This window comes from Lactuca virosa, chromosome 6 (genome assembly GCF_052849685.1).
Source record: "Lactuca virosa cultivar CGN04683 chromosome 6, Lactuca_virosa_CGN04683_v6, whole genome shotgun sequence".
NCBI lineage: Eukaryota > Viridiplantae > Streptophyta > Magnoliopsida > Asterales > Asteraceae > Lactuca > Lactuca virosa.
The window spans coordinates 174,555,559-174,578,205 of NC_136431.1; the positions used below are offsets into that span (position 1 = coordinate 174,555,559).

Below are 22,647 nucleotides of genomic sequence, written 5' to 3' on the forward strand. Positions count from 1 at the left end.
GCCAAATCATTTTGAAGTTGGCGTATCTCAACATTGTACTAATCCATTAGTACTTCATCATCAACCGGGATTACCGGTGGTTCATCATGGTCTTCTCTTTGGCGTCTTCTGACTCACCTACCCGACTCCTCGGGTGCTATCACCGGATCATCATGAGGAATAGCAAAGTGGCCTCCACCAAAATCTTCAATTATCCTGGCCCTCCTATAAAGCATAATACCAAAAGGAGGGGTCGGAACCTCCGTCAACATATCCCATGCTCCCACGTTCATCAACCCATACGATCTTGCTAGGCGGGTTACAAACATCCCGCCATTGATTTTGGAAGTCTTCCTGTCCTTGACTGCTCCCTCGGATAAATAGGATGCCATGCAAAATGCGAGACTGCAAAAAGTATTTGGAGTAATAATACTCCACAAATAAAACACATCAAGGTTAGGAACCTTGTCGTTGTCTTTCCGCATGTTGATCGTACTTGAGATGAGGCGATGAATTAGCCGGTGGGTGGGTGATCTAATGCTCCCCTCTTGAGCGGATTTGGGAATGTAAACCTTGTTAGCAATAGTGATCCACCAAATAGAACCCTTGACACCGTCCGGAAAAGCTTGGTGACAATGTTCAAGAAAGGTACCAAATGCACCAGTGTTGACCAATTGTTGGTCATAAATTCCCAACCTCCAAGCCAACTCCACCATACTACAATGGCGGTATTCCCCACCGAGAAAAAATGCAATGTTCCCCGGACTAAGAAAACCAAACGAAAACGAAAAATAAAATGAGAAAAGAAAAAGAAAGCAAACTCTCGTAACGGGCTGCCTCCCGTCAAGCGCTTCTTTTTTAGGAGACTTTAGCTGGACTCCTTCCCGCTCTACGTTTCTGTGTTGTCCTTCATCGGGATGCCATGCTTAATCCTTTGTGGTTTGTATTTTGTTTTGTAAGCATGTATTTTTCGCTTATATGCCCTTCTCAATTCGTCTTTCCTTCTTCTTTCAGCATTGTCTTCAGATTCACACCTTGTCCTTTTTCCACACTTCTTCTTCTTTACCCCGTTCTTTGGATCCATCTTTTGTACTTCTTTTTTGTCTATCTTTATTTCCCTTTTAGTTGTCACTTCATCATCACTCGATATCAAAGATTCCTCCTCACTTTTGTCACATACTAAAGAATCTGGTAGTTAAAAAGCGAACACTTCATAATTAGGAGCCACTCGGGCTCGAGGTTTGGTCCTTTTGGTTGTGGTTGACATTGCTTTTCGATAAAGCATGTGTGGCTCGTTAAAAGAGTGATGTGTATCACTATTTGAGGCCTTAATATTCTTTTCATCTTCCAAACTTTCCTTCATGTCATGTTGAAATTCTCCATCCTTTTGCACAATTGTGTCAAGATAAGCCACATGGGCATTTTCAAATTCACTTACATAGTTAACAACTTCAATTTCCTTAAGTAACTTCTCAGGCAAAATATGCACATCAAGTCTGGAAAGAGTACTCGTAGTTTGCAAGACAAAATCCACCATTGGTCTTGACTTTTCGTTTGGACTCGTCGAGTCATCATATGCTACTCGGTGAGTCGATGCGTTCTCAATACTTCTATGGACTTCCTTGTAATCTGCTTCCTCTAACATCTTCCCTATCTCCCTCAAATCTCTTTCAGCATCAAAATTGTCTTCCAAGGCTAATATGAATTGATTTGGATTGCCTTCTTGCAAAAGTGCAATCTCTCTTTCTAATAATTCGTCATCCAAATCCATTGAGGAAGCCTTATCTTTCATTATCTGTTCATGCTTTTTCTCCTTCTCTGCTTTAAAAATTACCGAATCATCCCCCACCCTTAGTGTTAATGTAGATTCGCGCACATTGACTATAGCACATGCAGTATTCAAGAATGGTCTCCCAAGAATGATTGGGACTTTAAGGTCTTCTTCCATGTCCAGCACTACGAAATCAGTAGGGAAAACAAATTTATCAACCTTGATGAGAAGATCTTCGCATACTCCAATTGGATGTTTTATCGGCTAGATGGATCTTCATATGGATAGGCTTTGGGTCCAGCAGGTTTAACTTCTTGAAGAAAGAATATGGCATGAGATTTACACTTGCCCCCGAATCAGTCACTGCTCGAGTGATAATTATATTTCCAAATTGACAAGATATGGTAATGCTACCCGGATCGCCCCTCTTCTCTGGCAACTCATTCAATACTAATTCAGCGACTTTAGCCATATCTGTTCTAGCTGTAAAGAGACCCTTAAGCAAGCATGCATATTTAGGCGTTTGAAGTATCGTTTCAACAAATGGAATGTTCACTTGGAGGGCCTTTACATGCTCCATAAATTTTCTATACCCTTGGATCTGCTCCTGATGAATGGCTCGAGTCGGAAATGGTAAGGGAGGCCAGTAAGGTTTCAAAAGATAGCTGGTTTTATTAACAGGTCGTGGACTCGTCAAGTCCTTGTATGGGACTCGGCGAGTCGAGTCGGGTTCTGCCAACTTCGATTTTCCTGCCTCTTTTGCTTGCACCTTTTTAGCATCCTTCTGGATAGGGGTAAGAGGAACGAAAATTTTCTCAGAATCAATTGTTATTGCATTTATATGCTCGATTCTTGGATTCTTTTCGGTATTGCTTGGAAGTTCACCCGGTGCTCTATGATTGATTTGTTGTGCAAGCTGACCTAGCTGCTTCTCAATGTTATGAATGGAGGCTTGCTGATTCCTAAGCATAGCTTGTTGATCTATCATCATAGTTTCATGCTCTCTAATCATGCCTTGTTGCTCCCTTAGCATATTTTGTTGTTATTTTATTGCAGCATCGGTATCATTATATGCCTTTTCTCGGACGTGGCTACAAATCTTGTGAACATATCTTCCAAACCAGATTTCTTCTCTAGCACCGGTTCCTCTTTTTGATAAAAGCCCCTTTCTTTTTGCTTATAGTTTTCCTCCTTTGCCTTTTTGTACTCATCATACGGGAGCTATTCCTTTTTGAGTTTTCGCCAATTGTCATCGTACCTATCACCACTTGAATAACACACTTGTGCTTTCCGATTCCCATTCTCGTCCAGATCACAATTTCTAGTTAGGTGAGGCCCGTTACAATTCTCACATCCTACCCGGATAGCGTGGATGGATTGGTCCATCTTAGTCATTCTGCGATCCAAACTCTCTAGTTTAGCCATCATTGCTGCCATGCTATCATTAACTGAATTCACCACCCCCCGACTTAGTTCATTCCTTGGGCTATGATATTCTCTAGAGTGTTTAGAGAATTCTTCAATTAGTTTCTTTATCACCAGGGGTGCCTTCTTCGTGAGCGGTCATTGCGAGTCAAGAAGTTGCCTTGTGGTCACATTCACTCCATCATAGAAAATGGAGACTTCTTGTTGGCTATTAAGATCATGATGTGGGCAATTCCTTAGTAAACCTTTGTATCTCTCCCACGCCTCTTATAAGGACTCTCCAGCTTGTTGCTCAAAGTTTCCTATGGCTTTCTTCAACTTGGCTATCTTTGAAGGAGGGCAAAATGTATCAATGAATTCTTCCTTCATCTTGGCCCAAGTGGTGATGGATCCTGGAGGGAGTGATTTGAGCCAATCTTTCGCAGCTCCCTTAAACGTGACTGGTAGCATACGAAGCAGAATGGTATCGCGACCCACATTTGGAACATTGAAGTAGTCGGCAATGTCGTTGACCTCGTCTAAGTGCTTGTATACGTCCTCGTGATCTTTCCCGTAGAATGGGATCTCCTTAAGTTGAGCTAGTATGTGGCCTTTGAGTTTAAAGGTGGTAGTCGCGGGAATTGCGGGTTGCACAAGTCCTGGGCCGGTATCATCACGTATCCTCTTTCTTCCATTCTCCCATGGGAACTTCATCGATGTTTGCCATGGTGTTGTTGAGTTCTCCTTCTAAATCGCTTCCTTCTTCGTATTCGGAATTGTACTCGTACTCAAATTCGGTTTCTTTGTGGAATGTATCGTCTGCAAGATTTCCAAGGTTGCTTCCCTCGCTCTTTGGGCTGCTAGACTCACCTGCTTTCTTGTTCTTTTTCTTCCCAAAGACTGATTTGAGGTCCTTGAATGGTGATTTCTTTGGCGGGTTAGTGTCTTCAAGTAGTTTGTCTTTGTTTTTCGTAAGTGCGGATTTTGGGTCTTCAAGTGGAGGAACCAAAGGTGTGTTGGATGCTCGGGTCATGTAATACCTGCAACCAAAACAAGAAAAACAGGTAAAAAGAACAAAAATAAAATAAAAACAAAATTTACTGTTTCAGCGACGGACTCGTCGAGTCTGTTCGTAGGGACTCGGCGAGTTCATTGCTTAAACAGAAAAAAAAAATTAAATAGAAATTACTAAAGGCTAAAAACTGAAAATCAATCCTAATACTAAATTTACTTAACACAACAACTTTGTGCAAGAAAAATCTCACACAAAGGATCGATAACACTAGTAATCAAATTAAATTTTAGAACCGTTCCCCGGCAACGGCGCCAAAAACTTGATGTGTGTAAAACCAACTAGTTTTAATCCTACTTTTCTAATGTAAATTTGACACACAATAGGCAGTGTACCTGTCAATTGGTGGTATAGTTTTTTAGTAAGCAGGGTATCGAACTCAGGGAACGGTAAATTTTAAATTAACTACTAGTACTATCTAAACACAAATAATAAAAGAAGGGGTTTTCTCTAGTTTTGCAAGACTAGAAAACTTAAATATCTAACTAAAACTCAAACAAAACAAATAACAGCTAGAGAGTAAAAATCAACTAAATTCAATGGTAAAGGAGACTTCTGTTTAGGTTTGACTCATTTGATCCTATGGTTGATTTTATGAAAAGTGCAATGGATGAATTCTTCTTTGGCTACCGATTAAGGTGATTAGGTTCATGTTCGCTATTACTAATCCTTAGAAAACAAATTAATCTAAGAAGTAGCTAGTTGTCTAAATTAATGAATTTCCTAGTTTATTTATTCGGGTTCAGTAAGACTTGTACTGGTTAATTAAATTGGTCCTTCAATTAACCTCTTGCTGATGGTTCGTCACACAAGCTCACACATTAATTTTCCTATTTTCTATTAACCCTAGTTTCACGTTTGCTATTCCTAGGCATATAACAATGTTGTCACATAAATCATATGAGATTAGCAATTAAGAGATGGTCATGCAACTTAATTACAGATTAATTAATAGAAAATAGTCATAATTAACACATAAGGGTCTTTAACAAGCTTAGCAAAACAAATCACCAAATAAGAATAATCCAAATCATAAAATCAACACATCATCACAAAATTTGTATTTCCTAAACAGAAGCAAATAGTCTTAGCTCATGATTTCAGAAGAATCAAAGTCACAAACGAAATCTACTAATAAAAACATGGTTTAGACAAGAGATTGGGTAAGAGTAAACTTGATTTTTGCCTTAATCCTCCTTAAGATTGAATGTAGACTTCATTCCTTGACTTCCTACGCTCCAGCAGTCCTTCAATCGAAAACTATCCTCCAAGGGTTTCTTCCCAAAAATCGGGTATCGATCTGAAAGCTCCTTTTTTATAGATTAGAGGCGACTCGTCGAGTCCAGGAACTGACTCGTCGAGTCCCTCATTAAATACCCGTGTACGGCAAGGCAAGGACTCTTCTGCTTCGAGAATGTTCGTGAGAACTCGTCGAGTCAAGGGTCAACTCGCCGAGTCCTTCTTGGTTTTTGGCTCTTTTCTTCTTTCTTTGATTCCCAAGCTCCCGATAGCTGCTCTTGCTCCCTTTTGCTTCTGAGCACTTCTTTTGAACTGAAAATATAATTTAAACGTAATTAAGCATCTTTTGTTTATTAATTGCATTAAAATAGTCAAAAAATATTAATATTCTTATACAATATATATGACTAAATATGCACATATCAATGTGCAAGGACTTTTTGGAGAAGTACCATCAAGAGCACATCAAGAAAGGTATGAGATAGTCAAGTCACTCATTACTAACAAGATGAAGGACGGAGAGTCCATCACAACCCACCTGTAACGCATGTAGCGCTATGTGGATCGTTTGCTGAAACTTAATGTGAACTTCGATGAGGAGCTGGCTATTGACATAGTCTTGCACTCTTTACCTCCTTGTTATGATCAGTTCAAAATGACTTATCATTTGAAGAAAGAGGAAGTCACGTTGAGCCAACTTCAAGGCTTGCTGGGAGCCACTGAGATTTGATTAAAGACAAAGAGTATTGACTCCACTCCTACTGCTACTGCTCCTGTCTTGCCCATTGGTAAAGGGAAGGGGAAGAAGAGGGAAGCTCCCTCGAAACAAAACTGGAAGGGAAAGTCTTATCCCGGGTCGTCAAGCGATGGCCCTAAAGGCAAGTCAAGTTCTGAAGGCACCTCCTATGACCCAAAAGAAGTTGCCTGCTTCTACTGCAATGACAAAGTGCATTGGAAGAGAAGTTGCCCCAAGTACTTGTATGATATAAAGGATGGCAAGATCAAGCCAACCTTGACAGGTATCAATAATATTCAATCTAATAACTCATCGCATTCTAATTCTTGGGTCCTTGATATAGGATGTGGTTTTCACATTTGCTCTGACTTGCAGGGACTAAAAAGAAGTGAGGATCTGGAGCATGGGAAGATGAACCTGATTATGGGCAATAGGAGATCGTCACATGTTACCAAGATTAGGATTTACACTTTAGTGCTTAGTAGTGGGTTAAGTTTAGATTTAAATAATTGTTGCAACTCATCATAAATGATAAGGAATATTATTTCATTTCATGGTTTGTACAGACAAGGTTTTAGATATTCTTTTAATAATGAGAATGGTTCTATTAATGCTTATTATAATGGTGTATTTTATTTTGAAGCATTACCTTATGATGGTGTATTGTAAACTGTGATGGTTGTAGACAATTCAGGAAATAGTGTGTTACAAATTGATGCATCTAACGGTTTAGAAAAAGCATGATTGTGGCATTAGCGTCTTGGTCATGTCAACATGAAACACATTGCCCAACTCCAAAAGGATGGAGAGTTTGAATCATTTGACCTAAGATCGAATGATACATGTGAATCTTGTTTGCTTGGAAAGATGACTAAATCACCTTTCACTGGTTCCTAGGAAAGAGGTGAGGGATTGTTGGATCTCATACCCATGGATGTATGTGGGCCCTTCAGATCCACCACAAGGGATGCAAATCAATTTATGTGACCTTTACCGATGATTATAGCAGATATGGATATATCTACTTAATCAAGCATAAGTCAGAAACCTTTGAAAAGTTCAAAGAGTTTAAACATGAAGTCGAAAATCAATTGCGTAGGAAGATCAAGATGCTCAGATCTGATAAGGGTGGTGAGTATCTTAGCATCGAGTTCAACGACTACCTCAAGGAATGTGGAATTGTTTCACAATTGACACCTTCTAGGACACCACAACTTAATGGTGTGGCTGAGAGGCGTAATCGAACCTTGTTGGACATGGTTTGTTCCATGATGAGTTGATCTTCACTTCCAATATCATTCTGGGGGTATGACTTAGAGATTGTCGCCCATATTCTTAATCTACTCCCAACAAAGAAGGTTGCCAAAGCACCTCACAAGATGTGGACAGGGAAAGTTCCCTCGTTGGCATATATAAAGGTTTAGGGTTGTGAAGGGTTCATTAGATGAGAGACTCAGAACAAGCTTGAACCTCGAAGTGAGCGATGCATTTTCATCGGCTATCCACAGAAGTCCTTTTGATACTTGTTCTACAGACCTAGTGAGAACGTGGTCTTCGTAGCATGAAGGGGAGTCTTTCGCAGAGAGACCTCATATACAAAGAGGACAGTAGGTGCATAACTGAACTTGAAGAAATTCAAGAGTTAAGCAATGAAGGAACCTCTAACACTAGCGCTTAACCCGAGGAAGAAATTCCTATTGAACCAATTGAATAGACGTTGACTCTTAGGCGTTCCACTCGAGTTAGAATGACACCAGAGTTTTATGGCTTCCATATTACTATAGATGGTCATACGTTTATTAGTGATAGTACACTGGTAAATTTGGATGAACCTTCTAACTACAAGGAAGCCATGGCGGGCCCTGAGTCTGCTAAATGGATAGAGGCAATGGACACCGAGATCCAATCCAAGTATGACAATCAAGTTTGGAACTTAGTTGAAAATGTACCAGGTCGTAAGACAGTGGAATGCAAATGGACCTTCAAGAAGAAGAACAACATGGATGGAAAGGTATACACGTTCAAGGCACGGCCGATTGCGAAGGGCTTTACTCAAACCCCAAGTGTTGAATTTGATGAGACCTTCTCACCAGTGACTAAGATTAAATCTATTAGGTTTATATTAGCCATAGCTGCGTTTCATGATTATGAAATCTGGCAGATGAATGTCAACACCGCTTTCCTTAATGGAAATTTGGCTGAGGATGTTTACATGAGTCAGCCAGAGGGTTTTGTGGATGCTAAATACCCCAATAGAGTGTGTAAGCTTGAGAAATCAATCTCTGGATTGAAATAAACTTCTCGCAGATGGAATCTTTTCTTTGATAAGAAGGTCAAAGAGTTTGGGTTCTCTGGGAGTGAGGATGAGCCCTGTGTATATGTCAAAGCTAGTGGGAGTATAGTCACCTTCCTAGTATTGTATGTTGATGACATACTACTTATAGGAAACGACATTCCAACTTTGCAGGAGGTAAAGTCCTGCCTTGGAAAGTGTTTCGCTATAAAGGATCTAGGATAGGCTGCTTATATTCTGGGAATAAGGATTTTGAGAAATAGGAGTAGGAGAGTAATTGGACTTAGTCAAAGTACTTATTTTGATAAGGTGATAAAGCATTTTAGCATGGAAAATACAAAGAAGGGAGAGTTACATATCCAGAACAATACCAAGCAGAGTACGACTCAGAGTCCGAGTACGGATGCAGAGATAGCAGAGATGAGTCGCGTTCTATATGCTTCCGCTGTCGGCTCGATCATGTACGCTATGACATGTACTCACCCTAATGTGGCTTTTGCTTTGAGCATGGTTAGTCGATATCAGAGAAATCCGGTTAAAGCTCACTGGATAGCAGGTAAGAGCATTCTTAAGTATCTACGAAGGACAAAGGACTGGTTCCTTGTGTTTAGTGGCAGTAATAACTTAAGAGTTACTAGGTATAGCGACACCAATTTTCAGACAGACAGAGATAACTTTCGTTCTCAGTCAGGCTGGGTGTTCACCCTGAATGGAGGATCAGTAACTTGGAAAAGTTCCAAGCAAGAGACCATAGGTGATTCAACATGTGAATCAGAATATATAGTTGCGAGTGAAGCGTCAAAGGAGGCTATATGGTTGAAGAACTTCATTGGAAAACTTGGAGTTGTGCCAGCCATTAAGGAGCCTATGGAGATTTTTTGCGATAATGAAGGAGCTATTGCCTTGACCAAGAAACCAAGAGATCATGGAAGATATAGACATATCGACATAAAATATCATTTTATCAGACATCGAGTAGAAGAAGGTCACCTCGTTGTTAAGAGGGTATCGTCAGAAGAGAATCCTACAGATCCCCTCAGAAAGGGTCTGAGTAGGATTAAGCACATTCAGCATGCGCAAAGCATTGGTCTGAAGGACGATATTAGTTTCAGTGATTAGATAGATATTTAGAAACTTGTAACAGATAAACGTGATTGACATTTGATGATTAAGTAATGGAGATTTATTTATGAGTATTGTTTACTATCTCTTGTCAATTGTTTATCATGTGTTTCATCTTTTCATGTTTTACTTACCGAATAATTGGATTATTCAAAACATCCACAGTCAATCATACTTTGGAAGTAAGTAGTGAATTAAGATTGTCATGAATTGGCTTGTAGATTGTCTAAGTGCTTAGACATAGCAATGGTTTGTTGCAACGTTCATGAGTACTCTTGAAATGGGGATTTGAGTATTGAATTAACCCATCCTCATAGAATTACTTCATGGAATTTATCACCAATAGTTATGAGGCGATAATATCGTATAATCTTTAAACCGGGATATATGAGTTATTGTTTACGAGTTGGTTGTACATTGATAACGCATAAACGCATCAGTAACTTCATGTTATAAAACGTATTGGTGTGTACAGTTTGATGAGTAAATAGTACAAGCATATACGTCAATGTTTATTTGTTCCTTTTTCCCTAAGGGGAAAAGCGATATCTTGGGCCCCTCGATCATTTGATGTTGAATTATATGTCGGGACCGGTCAGGACTGAATTGATGTGTTCAATTAAGATCCTTGTCATACAAATCAGAAATCGGGAAACAAACTGTTGGAGAGTGAGAATTATTTTGTTCCATGTCATTTGTCCAAGTGAGATCTTCCAGAACGGAGGATTATATGATCCCTTATCCAAGGACACACAACTAACTAGGTCAGATTTCGTCAGCGGCTTTTGAGAGCTACAATGTACTGATCAATTTTTGAAGGTATACTTGGAATCATAGTTATTAGACTTATCCAAGTGGGAGACTGCTGGATTAGGTGTCTAAGCCCATAACTATAATTAGTATATACTTGAATTGATAGTAGCACAAGTTGAATTAGGTGTCTAATCCTTCACTCATGCAACTTGACATGATGATTATTCGAGAAAGAGTTGAATTTATTATTTGGAATAATAAATTGATGCTTAAAATGATTTAATAATATACTATAAGAATAATATGTTAATTAGAAACCATATTATAAATTAGTATTTAATCAGAAATTAATTTGGTATTAATTTTGGGATTAAAGGAACTGATTAATAATGCATGGGCTGTTCTGCAAAAAATTGATAGTTGTGAAACTAGGCTAAGGGACTCCATGGAAAGGAGTGGACAAAAATTATAGGGTGACCCTATAAGTTTTCGTCCAAGGCTCCTTAATGAGGGTCTATGGGCTGCTTAGGCCTTAAGCTGAGAATTAGGGTTTCCTCTAGCAAACCATTGTTTTGAGACTAAGCAACCAACTGATATATAAGCAACCCCACCCTTAGGATTTTCGGCCTACACATATACACAAGAACCCTAGCCGAAATTCTGGAGCATTCCCTCCTCTCTCCTCTCATCCTCTTGAAAAGAGTGTTTGTAAGACATTAGAGGTGTCACATTTGAGGCACTTGCCTTTAAGAGTCAAAGATCTTCAAGGTGTTCTTGTTATAACTACATAACTAGTAAGGTAAACATCTAAACCCTAATATTGTGTAAATTTCGATTTATATACTAGTTTCTAAGGTTTTGCATTGGTATTCAAGTTTGCATGTTCAACCGGTGAAAACCTAGATCCAAAGCATTAGGGTTGCATGATCACATAGGAATTTGTTTTTATGCTCATAACCCATTAGTGGTATCAGAGCCTAGGATGTTTTCCAGTTGAACTTGATGTAACTGTGAATCTTTCAAAGGAGAAAGGAGCAGAATCGTCATTTTGTTCATTGAACTCCACGAGTTCATGTTTGGAACTTGACGAGTTGGCCCAACTCGACGAGTGCATTGCCAGACTCGACGAGTTGGTCAGTCAGATCCCAGATTTTCGGCTTTACCATATCTTTCATAGATTTGTTAGATAATTACCTTAATATCTTTCATGACAACAAAATAATATATGTTTGTTTCTTAAAATATTAAGTTAATATATATTTGTTTCTTAAAAAATCAAGTTAATACATACAAATGATAAGATATGAAATGAAAAACTAACAAAGAACTATATTGTATTAGCTAAATTGAAAGAAAGATGATTTGTATATTCCATTTATTATTTATATATAATAATTTATGTTTTAGAAGCTTATACAAAATAAATTATTAAAGTATTAATTTTGGTGTAGTGTTCGTATCATATATATATATATATATATATATATATATATATATATATATATATATATATATATATATATATATATATATATATATATATATATATTGTACTGAATTGTATATTACATGACAACAAAATAATATATATTTGTTTCTTAAAAAATTAAGTTAATACTTACAAATGATAAGAGTACAGAAAGTTTTTGTTGATGCGGTTAAAATGATTAATAGACGCGGTTACTGAACCGCCCCAATAAATATAGCATGAAAAAATACTCTTATTTAATGATGCGGTTATAAAACCGCCCCAAAAAATATGACAACCGCACAAAAAAAAATGTTTTTATCCATAAAAAAATAAGTACAACCGCCCTATTAAATGCAAAACCGCACCATTAAATAAAAAAAAGGAATCTCACCTAACATATAGCTACTCTTTAGTATCCAAGAACACCACCACACTTACTACATAAACCACCTTAAATTATAATACAAAAACAAAACAACAAAAATAACACATGAATCATAAAACTTATAAAGGCATAATCTATATAGTGAGGGAGATTCAAATTATTTAACCAATAATACCACTCTTTTCTTACAATTTCATCCTTGTATATGTTTCCAATTTGATATAATAACTACATAAGCATATTAAATTTATGGTATGCACACTGCCTTTAGAAGATATTCAACTTTTCTGATATGGAGATGTTCAAATTCATCATCGCCTTCTTCATATAACCACTTTTCGGTATCTTGCAGACCTTTGGAGAAGTTGTCCACCACTGAATCTGTTGCCACACTTTAGTAGGAACTCAAAGCTAAATTACAAAATAATCTTATCAAAATGTATACAATCCATATAATCAAAAGGTAAATTACACAAGCTATATTATAGATTACCAACAAAAAAGAAAAATCTTTCCGTGATACAATTGTTGTAGATAAAAGAGATGAGTGTATTCCTTTTTTCTTTAGTTTTATCCACATTTATATCTTCCTCTGCGAACATATGTGCTCTCTTTTGAACTTCACAAGCTTCTTAGCCCAACCCCTTCCTTCTTCCACACCCTAACCTAAGAAATCAAAGTATATGAACACATACATTAAGAAATTTTATGAATCAAAATTATAAATCAGAATATCATAAATATACCTGAGAGTCTTGACGATGGACAAAGATGGTTATATAATTGAGGTCAACGCTTCCAAGAGAAATCAGAGTCATCATGTTTTGACCTGAAGTCGTGAATCGACAATGATATGAGTGGGGTGGAATGGAATCATAGATAATGGAGGTGGTGGCAGCCCAAATCAGCGATGAAAGGGATAGCGGTTAGAGGACTCAGAGATTGTGGTGAGGGTAGCAGAGTCGTTGATGTTTGCGTTGGTGCGGCCAAATGAAATTAGGTTAAGAAAATGTATAGTGGAAGAGGAAGGCATCATGCGGGAATAAAATTTTGGAAGGTGCGTCGCTCGAAAACCAAAATATGACAAGGGGGCTCGATCTTTAATGATGCATTTATAAAATAGGGCATCAAAAATCATGATTTAATGATGCGGTTTATTAAATAGAGCATCAAAAAATCGTAATTTAATAATGCGTTCACAACAATTCGCTATAAAAAATCAAGTTTTAATGCTATTCTTTTTGAACCGCACTAACAAATGTACCATGCGATCTTTTTTGGTGCTTTTTAAGGCGGTTCTTTTATTTTTTTTAATGCTATAGACATTTAATAAGGCGGTTTTTCCAAGAAACCGCCTCAAAAAAATGATTCACACTATTAAATAACTTACGTACTAGTGAGATATGAAATGAAAAAACTAACAAAAAACTATATTGTATTAGGTAAATTGAAAGAAAGATGATTTGTATATTCCATTTATTATTTATATATAATAATTTATGTTTTAGCAGCTTATACAAAATAATTTTTTAAAGTATTAATTGTGGTGTAGTGTTCGTATCATATATATATATATATATATATATATATATATATATATATATATATATATATATATATATATATATATATATATATATATATATACAGAGAGAAAGAGAGAGGGAAGTATGTTCAAATGAGAAGAATTTTAATTTTGAGAACATTAGAGAACAATTTTCAGCTACAACAAAAAGTGCTTTGTTTTAATGAAGTAGAGGGTATGCGCATAATTTTTCATTTCTCTTCCAAATGAAAGCTTCAGGGGCATCTCTTATCATCTAGTTTTGAAATGAAAGACCTGGGGGAGGCTGAGGTAATTCTTGGTATAAGAATTAAAAAAGGAAATAATGGGATTTCAATTTCTCAATCTCATTACATTGAGAAGATATTAAAAAAGTTTAACTTTGAGAATTGTTCTCCTGTTAGCACTCCTATAGATCCTAGTCTCAAACTTCTACCTAATAAAGGATCTCCAGTGTCTCAACTTGAATATTCTTGGGCTATTGGTTATCAAATGTATGTCATGATTAGTACTAGGCTGGATATAGCATATGCTGTGGGAAGGCTTAGTAGATATACTAGTAATCGTAGTACACATCATTGGCAAGCTGTGAGTAAAGTATTCAAGTACTTAAAAGGGACCATCGATTATGGTTTAACTTATAGTGAATATCCTTCTGTTTTGGAAGGTTATTCAGATGCCAGCTGGATTAACAACTTAGAGGATCACTCCTCTACTAGTGGTTCGGTGTTTCTTCTTGGAGGAGGTGCCATTTCTTGGGCATCTAAGAAACATACTTGTTTATGAAATTGATTTATGAAATTGCATTGTGGCCCAAACCGATATCTACCATTTCTATCAGATGTGATAGTGCTGCAACCTTGGATAAGGCTTATAGTCAAGTGTACAATGGAAAGTCTAGACATAGAGGTGGTAGTCATAGCATGATTCGTGAGCTCGTCATGAATGGTGTGATATCTGTGGAGTTTGTAAGAACTTAGTTGAATTTAGCCGATCATATAACCAAAGGGTTAGCAAGAGATCTTGTGCACAAGGCGACTGTAGGGATGTGCTTAAAGTCCACTTAAAATCTTTTATATTGAGATACCCAATTCCCATCTAATGTGATATTAGATGTTGAATTCAATGTGGAAAGCTTGATATTTGAAGATTGGAACACACTATTATCATCATCCCAAGGTATGTGTGGAGTACACACTTGTTTTAAGTTTGATCAAGTTTCAAAGTACACTGTCATTTAGGGGCGAATCCCCTATACGAACGGGGGTCCAAGGGCAGCGCCCCTGGGATCGGGGTCCAAGGGGTGACACCCCCCGGCTGGGGTCGAAAATCGGATTTTTATAGTATTGACCATTGTTTGACCATTATCCAAACTTCCATTTTATGTCAGTTTTTATAGTTTTATGACAGTTTGAAACTGTCATATGACAGTTTTCAGACAAAGATCATAAAGTCGGTTTTGGTCTCATTTCTGGTACATACGAAACTATCATCAAACCATTGTAAGTTCTTGTCTCTCTGAGTCTTATCTGATTAAAGAATATTTGGATTACCACCCAAATGCTTTAATCTGAAAGTGTTTAACACAGTTCTCAGAATTCCAAGCCTTTCTATAACCCAATTTCTAACAAAGATTAAAGCATTTTGTGATAATGGCAAGTGGTGATTCGGTGAAGGATATGCCAAGCAATTTTGAAAAATTGAACAAGTTTGAAGGACAAGATTTTCGTAGATGGCAGAAGAAGATGCACTTTCTACTTACCACTCTGAAAGTGGTGTATGTTCTGAGTACACCCATGCCAGTCTTACCAGAATCTGTTGAAGATGAACCTTTGGAGACAACAAGAAGGAGATCAAAGTGGGAAAATGATGATTACATATATCGTGGTCATATTCTCAATGGTATGTCTGACTCTCTTTTTGATATCTATCAAAATTTCAAATCTGCAAAAGAACTGTGGGATTCTCTTGAATCCAAGTACATGGCTGAAGATGCTTCTAGCAAGAAGTTTCTTGTCATTAACTATATGGGTTACAAGATGGTTGACTCCAGGCCTGTTATGGAACAATTCCATGAAATGTTAAGGATTTTGGGACAGTTTGCTCAACACAATCTGAAAATGGATGAAAGCCATTTATGTGGCTGTGATCATTGACAAACCGCCCCCTTCTGAGAAGGATTTTAAACACTATCTGAAATATAACAAAGAGGAATTGACTCTGACTTAACTTGGAATCCATTTAAGGATTGAAGAGTCCATAAGGACTCAAGAACTTGTTAATAATCCTAATGGCAAGAGCCAAGTTGCTTCCTCTTCTGTGAACATGGTGGAAGGAGAAATTTCAAAGAATCCCAAGAATTCTAATGGAAAAAGGAAGTTTAAAGGAAAGGATGAAAAGTCTTCAAACAAGAAGGCTAAGTTGATTTGTTGGAATTGTAACAAAGCGGGTCACTTCAACAATGATTATCGTCTTCGCAAAGTGAACAAGGATGGTGCTGGACCAAGTGGATCCAAGGATCCAGAAAAGCTACAAGTTCAGATCTCTTTTTTCATGTAGAATTCAAAATATATTCAGAATTATATTTCTTTGATTTCTGAAGAATTTTATGTGCAGGATGATAATGTTTCATGGTGGGTTGATTCGGGAGCAACAAGTCATGTTTGCAAAGATCTATATTGGTTCAATGACTTTCCACCAGTAGAAGATGGATCTGTTGTGAAGATGGGAAATGTTGCAACTAAACCAATCAAGGGCATAGGATCTGTTTTACTTACTTTTACTTCTGGGAAATGTTTGTGTTTGAACAATGTTTCATATGTTCCAGTGATTTGTAAGAATCTCGTGTCTGAAATTATAATAAATAATTGTGGTTACAAACAAGTGTTAGAAACTGAAAAGTTTATATTGTCAAGACATGGTTCTTTTATGTGATTTGGATATGTATGTAATGGAATGATTAGGCTTAATATTAATTATGCTTCTAGTGATAATTTTGTTTGCATGGCTTCTATTAGTACTAGCAATAATTTTCATAAATCTGAATTATGGCATGCTAAACTAGGACACATTCATTACAAAAGATTAAAAGACATGTCTAAAATGATTTTAATTCCTGCTTTTGATATGCAAAATAATGAAAAATGTAAAACATGCATGCTAACTAAAATCACTAGACAACCTTTCAAAGATGTTAGGGAAAGCAAGTTGTTGGATCTTATACATAGTGATTTATGTGATTTCTATGCAAAACATTCCCTTGGAAAGAATAAGTATGTTGTTACTTTTATTGATGATGCATCTAGATATTGTTATATCTATTTGCTACATTCTGAGGATGAAGCACTTGATAAATTTAAATCATATAAACAACAAGTTGAGCTTCATAAGAATACTCCTTATGAACTTTGGTGTAAAAAGGTACCAAATTTGAGTTATCTCAAAGTTTGGAGTTGTAGAGAAGATGTAACGCTTACTGAACACAAAAGGAAAACAATGGGTGAAAGAGGTATAAATTGTATCTTTATTGAATATGTTGAGCATTCCAATGCATATAGATTCTATGTTTCAGAATCTAATAACTCCGTGTCTGTAAACACAGTGATAGAGTCAAGAGCTGCTATCTTTGATGAAGAAAGATTTAGATCTATACCTAGACCAAGGGACATGATTCATCAATCTTCCAGCAAGAGTACTACTCAAGCTGAAGATGTTTCTGGTGGTGCAAGTTCTGTACCTGAACCTAGGAAAAGCACCAGAGCTTAAAAAGCTAAGTCTGTTGGATCTGATTTTCAAATTTATCTGGTTGAAGGAACAAGGAATGAGACTATATGTCAACAACAATATTGTTTTAATATTGAGGAGGATCCAAATACTTTTAGTGAATCTATGGCTTCTAGGGATGTTCATTTCTGGAAAGAAGCAATTTAGGATGAAATTGATTCTACCATGCATAACAATACTTGGGTATTATCTGATTTACCTCCTGGTTGAAAGGCATTAGGATGTAAATGGATCCTCAAAAGAAAAATGAAGGTGGATGGCACAATTGATAAGTATAAAGCCAGATTGGTTATCCAAGGCTTTAGACAAAAGGAAGGCATTGATTTCTTTAATACTTATGCTCATGTTGCCAAAATTTCCACTATTAGATAATTATTAGCTCTTGCAGCTATACATAAACTTGTGATTCACCAAATGGATGTGAAAACTGCATTCTTGAATGGTGACTTGGATGAGGAAATATACATGAAACAACATGAAGGTTTTGTGATGCCTGGAAATGAACACAAAGTGTGCAAGTTGAAGAAGTCATTATATGGTTTGAAACAAGCATCAAAATGATGGCATCAAAAGTTTGATGATGTTGTATTGTCTAATGCTTTTGCATTAAACCAAGCTGACAAGTGTGTATATAGAAATTTGACACTTTTGGTAAAGGAGTATGATTTGTTTATATGTGGATTATATGTTGGTTTTTGGTAGTGATTTAGAAGAAGTTGATAAAACCAAGAAATTCTTATCATCTAGTTTTGAAATGAAAGACCTAGGGGAGGCTGAGGTAATTCTTGGTATAAGAATTAAACAAGGAAACAATGGGATTTCAATTTCTCAATCTCATTACATTGAGAAGATATAGAAAAAGTTTAACTTTGAGAATTGTTCTCCAGTTAGCACTCCTATAGATCCTAATCTCAAGCTTCTACCTAATAAAGGATCTTCAGTGTCTCAACTTGAATATTTTTGGGCTATTGGTTGTGTAATGTATGCCATGATTAGTACTAGGCCAGATATAGCATATGTTGTCGGAAGGCTTAGTAGATATACTAGTAATCCTAGTACACATCATTGGCAAGATGTGAGTAGAGTATTCAAGTACTTAAAAGGGACCATGAATTATGGTTTAACTTATAGTGGATATCCTTCTGTTTTGGAAGGTTATTCAGATGTCAGCTGGATTAACAACTTAGAGGATCACTCCTCTACTAGTGGTTGGGTGTTTCTTCTTGGAGAAAGTGCCATTTCTTGGGCATATACGAAAAAGAATTGTATTAATAATTCAACCATGGAGTCTGAGTTTGTTGCTTTGTCTGCTGCTGGTAAAGAAATTGAGTGGCTAAGGAATTTGATTTATGAAATTCCATTGTGGCCCAAACCGATATCTACCATTTCTATCAGATGTGATAGTGTTGCAACCATGTCTAAGGCTTATATTCAAGTGTATAATGGAAAGTCTAGACATTTAGGTGTTAGAGATAGCGTGATTCGTTAGCTCATCATGACTGGTGTGTTATATCTGTGGAATTTGTAAGAACTCAGTTGAATTTAGCCGATCATCTAACCAAAGGGTTAGCAAGAGATCTTGTGCACAAGGCGGCTATAGGGATGGGCTTAAAGTCCACTTAAAATATTTTATATTGAGATACCCAATTCCCATCAAATGTGATATTATATGTTGAATTCAATGTGGAAAGCTTGATATTTGAAGATTGGAACACATTATTATCATCATGCCACGGTATGTGTTCAGTACTGCAAGTAAAGGAGGTTGAATTTATATTCTTAATAGTTCGTTTGAAAAATTGCATTTGCATGTGCAAGACTAAAAGTGTTGGGTTTTGAGCATTCTAACACTCCTATGGTGTACATGCAACCCTATAAACCTTGGATCTATGTTTTCTCTATTATACATGCAAATATTAACTATTCCAAGGTTTCATCCTAACTAGCATATTATGAAGCACCTATACTACAAAGTTCTAGTTAGATGACATACCTTTAGATGTAGCTTGATGTCTTCAAGCTTTAAGAGCTTAGCCCCAATAGTGTGGAAGCCTCAAATGGAATCACAAATCACCAAAACACCTTGGAAGAACTTGAGAGAATATGTATGCACACTAAAATCGGCCCACTCTTATTTTCACACACTTGTGCCAATTTTGTGAGCCAAGGACCCCTTTATATATTATGGAGGATTATGGTTACATCCATATAAACCCTAATACCCATGACCTTTCATTTACATAGGATCCATGGGTTAAAAGCTCCATGGACCATCCATGAAAGCTTAGCCCAACCTAAATGAACTTGGCCCATTCCATATATATAAGAGTCCATATTTAATTAGTTCTTTTTGATCACTTAATTAATTCTAAATTAATTCTTGATCAATACTAATTAAATAATATGATTCCATATTAATATATTAGAACTTATAATATATTAATATAAATCATAAATATACTATTCTCAAAAGACTATCCATATAAATTGTGCCGGTGAAGTGCAACCCAAATGGACCATGTCGGGTCGGGTCAAGTACATACCAAATATAGTTATGGACTTAGACATTCATCCAACAGTCTCCCACTTGGATAAGTCTAAAACTATTATTGAGTATGACTTCAAAACCTAACTGGCAATCGTAGCTCTTAAAGCCGCTGTCGAACTCTGACCTTGTCAATGACTTGTCCATTAGATAAGGGATCATATATTCCTCCATTCTAGATATCATATGGACTGAGACATGGATTATAATCATTCTCTCTGTCCATTTGTTGTTTCCCGATTTTCGATTTATGATGACTGACTGATTGAACAAATCAAATCAGTCCTGGCTTGGCCAAGCACTCACATGTGTCATCGCTAAATCATCGAGGGGCCCACAGATATCGCTTTTATCCCGAAGGTAAAAGGAATGGATAAACTTCGACTCATATGGCTTGTTCTACTACTTGTTGAATCATACACAAAGGCACGTTTTATAAGATCGAGTTACCAAATGCGTTTTTGTGCAATCAATGTATAACCAAATCATAGTAACAACTCATATCTCTAGGTTTGAAGAATATAAGATATTATCGTCTCATGATCACTCGTGATAAAATCCATGAAGTGATTCAAATGAGCGCGGGTTGAATCCAATACTCAGAACTTATGAGCACTCATGAGTGTTGTAGCACCACTTTGTCCACCAACTTGGACCTCTACAAACCAACCCATGACAGTCTTGATTCATATCTACTTCCAACATATGACCGACTGTGAATGGTTTGAATAACTTAATCATTCAGGAAGAGCGACTTAGTTATTCTGGAAGTCAAAACATGCAAAGTGAAACACAAGAATAAATGAATCAAATATGGTATCAAACCCTATGAATATAAATAAACACTTTTATTTATCAGCATACTGATTACTCATTATTCATTGTTTCGGTTTTATCAACTTTATACTTGAATTAAAAACACTAGTTGTCCCCTGCTCCAAGCATGTACACTATGTTTTTCTTAAACAATAGCTTTGCCATACACCAAGTATGCACCTATGTTTGTCTATGATCCTTACTTTGTGAAATAAACCAATTGAACATAATTTCAATGATTCTAATTTCACACTCCCAAATCCTTATCGAAAAATGTGAAAATTTCAAATTCCTATCATTTATCGAAATCTGTTTAGATTTTAAACTTATATGCACTGACCCTCCTGTAATGAATATGTACAAAGTCACAATGACTTGTCAACAGTCATTATAAGGTATTCCAATGGAGATCAACTCCATGGAAACTAAGTCTCATATTCAAAGTACATTGCTTTGGACATGCTTCTTGCATTAAGTTTTCTAATCTTACACAGATAACTTCCACCTATGGAGACAACTCCATATTCTCATTTTGACTATCACTTCTGAATAAGAGATGCCTCTTTTCAGAATATGTCAATATGGTCCTTCCAAAATTAGCACTATACTTCCAACTGTCCCTGAACAACCAATCTTTGGTAAACCTCAGATTGTCCTCGACAATTGCTTAATCATTTTAGTCATATCCAATTCTAGACCTTTTCCCTTCTTAATGCCTCTAGGCATTTGGAAAAATCTAGAAATGACAAATATTATAGCACATGCAATCGATCCTGTACCCAAGGCAAATGGTACACGATTCATGATGTCTCACATAAAGACATGATTCTAGACCAGTCTTTTGCTACAATATTTTTATTTGCCATGTTTTCAAATTTTGACTATGAAGAGGGATGCCGTAATCATAATCGAATTTTGAGAATGCAATATATAGAATTTCCTTAAGTTGAACCAATCCAACATGAAATTCATATATATATTCTTGACTAAAGATGATTAAGGTCTCAATCTAAGCCTTTAGAACTGAAATGAAGTATATCCTCTCCCTTAATTATAGCAAAACAACTTTTTCAATCCCTGCAGCCTCACGAATTGAAACTTTTGTTTTCTATAATTAACATTGCTAACTTGCAACACTAACAATAATTATCATGCTCCCACCAACATGATGATTATTAGCATAACACTTATGCTCCCACTAGCTTTGACATGTACTCAGAAATCAGCTGGACTTCTAGAAATCAATACTTTATTGACTTTCTTACCAAAGTTCAGATTTCTGATACGAGATGCTTTGATAAAACTTTATCAAAATCATACACCTTTCCTTAGATAGCATGCATGTGTGTCAAAACAATTTCAGAACTATGAAAAGGGATGCCGTAATCATAGTCTCAATTGTTTAGACCTTTTGCCATCTGCTTCAAATCTACTTGGTGGAAGTGTTTCCTCACCATCATTTTCATGAATCGGAGAGAAACCTTATGACCCTTAGATTTTATGGCGTATGTGTTCTTATCCATGTGAATCGTCAAAACCATAGTCACAAGACAAGGATAATGACAAATCCAAACTCATATGGACTGAACTTATGCAATCTTAACTTCTTGCCACCTGGCAGTACAGGGCCTGCCATTGCTTCCAAGTTGTTATGCAACAAATTGAGAACTTTCAGAACTCCTATGCAAAGCCAACTTTAACTGGAATGGGCACA

General features: G+C 36.6%; 1 non-coding gene across 1 annotated transcript; it reads left to right on the top strand.

Annotated features, from left to right (window-relative positions):
• Positions 1–3,389: 3,389 nt before the first annotated feature.
• Positions 3,390–3,496, top strand: LOC145123072 (small nucleolar RNA R71). The gene has a single exon (XR_013714952.1). It is a non-coding gene; the product is annotated as a small nucleolar RNA R71 (small nucleolar RNA).
• Positions 3,497–22,647: the final 19,151 nt, after the last annotated feature.